Source organism: Cibotium barometz, chromosome 34, assembly GCF_041138505.1.
Source record: "Cibotium barometz isolate CiBa-2024 chromosome 34, ASM4113850v1, whole genome shotgun sequence".
Lineage (NCBI taxonomy): Eukaryota > Viridiplantae > Streptophyta > Polypodiopsida > Cyatheales > Cibotiaceae > Cibotium > Cibotium barometz.
The window spans coordinates 13,297,554-13,299,926 of NC_141079.1; positions in this window are offsets into that span (position 1 = coordinate 13,297,554).

A 2,373-nucleotide genomic window follows, 5' to 3' on the forward strand; every position below is an offset into this window, starting at 1 on the left:
CTGCTAAAACCATTGGTACCTCCAAAGGAGGGCGGTGATAAGGCAAGGGCTATCCCAGGAGATCATAGGCCTTTTGGGGATCAACAACTCCTCATTTTCTTACTTTTATTCCTCAAAAGGAGAGAATCCACTAGATATAGAGACTTAAAGCTATCAGAAGGCATAAGAAAATGCTTAATACATGGCTTAAAGTAAGTGACAAGACACAATATGCTCAAATGTGGAGGCTTCTCATTGATAATGAAAGGGAGAGGAGGGCTGAAAAGTCACCCTCTCTCACCGTGTTACAAATTACAATTGTGAAAATCTTCCACCTTCCATGACATAAGGGAGGATGTAACATCAATTGATGTGACATAAGGGAGGATGTCACATCAAGTATCCATTTTGGGCTAAGTCTTCTATTGATTATTAAATTGAAGGCTTCTTTGACTTTAAGGATACATTGAGATAATTTTCAGCCTAAGTGGCATGTAGGTGGAGACCCCAACTTACACATGGCAAGAGTCTCTTCTTCTATATATGTATTCTAGAAGCATCTCTCCTAATTATGCACCTACACATACCCCTCCATGTGCCTTCCACACTTCTCCATGTGCCATCCACATGCCCTTATTTGTAGCTACATGGTGAATGCAAATTTAAAAGTACGAAACAAAGCCATGTAGGCATGAGGTCCACTTTTATTTTCCACCTCACCCTACTAACAAACCATACCAAAGTATTCATACACATACGTACATCTCGATGGAGGATGAACGTTCGTAATTCTTCAGGATGAGCGCGTTCATCATCAGGATGAACGCGTTCATCCTGACTTGTGGAAAAAATGAGATTTTGCTCATTTTTTATTTTTTTGATTTTCTTAATTTTGTGCACACTGTGCTCTCATCTCACCTGAAAGGATGCTTGTGTACTCAGTGATGCAACTTGGCGATGGGTCGTATCCTAGGCCAGGTTGAAACCCGCTAGAATCTCCCCATCCGGAAATGTACCAGGCCTAGCCTATGTGAGTGCCTAATGCAGTTTGGACAAAGCAAGTAAGGGGTAAATATGCTTGAGTAGTTCACCAACTCACCTGTCTCCTTGCTTTCTTCGACATTTTTCTTGTCTGCTTTCTTCGACTCTCTTTGACCATTCCTTCTCACAGTTTTGTGAGGGTGGCCGGTGAGGTTATTGACGTTTTTTGGCAAAGAGGTTTAATTTCTTCCATGCTGACATGAATGTATTGCTTGCCTGTTCAGAGTTTGTGGGTGCCAGGGGTGGCTTATTGGAAGTGGAGGCATCATAGGGTGATTGTAGGGTTTTCACATCTAGGGTCGGGTTCATTGCCTGGGTATTCCTTTTGACCACCAAATCTTTTCCTTCTGTAATGCCCTTTTTTGAAATTCCCAAAAGTACTTGTCTCGGAACAAAACATAGGGGTGTTACAGGCTTGGGTTCCTTGTTGAGGGACTTGGGAATCCATTTCTGTGTTGGTTTGGTAGCTTTTGGTGCCTTTGGCCTTGGCGCTGGTGGTTTGGGCATTTTCAGGGTTGTGGTTTGCCGTAGGTCGACTGGTGATGTCTTTGGTTGCTTTGGCAGCCATAGTTGTGTTCTTCCTTTGTAATATCCTTGAGCAAGAAGGCTATCCTTGGGTACATAATGCTGGGTTATCGACCATTGGGTGTCGGCGTAGGTTGGGTAGCAGTTGTCTTCTTCACTTGCTTGGCTGGTCTCTCCTTTGGTCTTGGTGGCTGGGGTACTCCTGGCCTCCGTGGAATCCATAGCTTGGTGCACTTCCCTGTGTAACCTTGCGACCTTAGAAGGTCCTTGCAAACCCACCATTGGTTTCCTCGATGATGATACACTGCTTGTTGCGGCTTGGGGGCTGAGTGCTTTCTTAACTCAGCTGTTGGCACTTGTGGTTGTGTTGAAGACTCATCACCTTGGGGTTTGTGCAGTTGTTGGGGGACAGAGTTGATGTTGTTTATTTCCTGTACCTTCGGGGTTTCTTCTGTCATGAGGACCGTGACTTTTCCAGTGGCTAGTTGGAGGATTGCCATTCTTGTTTCCCAATCGATTTGGCACTTGTTGTGGCCCATCCAATTCCTTCCCAACAGTAATTCCTCAGTCATGGTACCTGCACTCATTACATAGAACTTCCCTTCCAAGGGGTTATTTCTAATGTGAAATAGAATTGTGCAAGTGCCTAACCACGGTGTGGTGGTGGCATTTATTGCTTGTACCAAGGCTTGTGTAGGGAATAATGTCGGTTTCCCCAATGTTTCCCATGTTTCATATGACATTAAGTTATGATTCACGCCAATATCTAGCAATGCTGATTTTTGAACTAAGCGCTTAGGGGTTTGCATACCCACCCAAAGTCGAGCT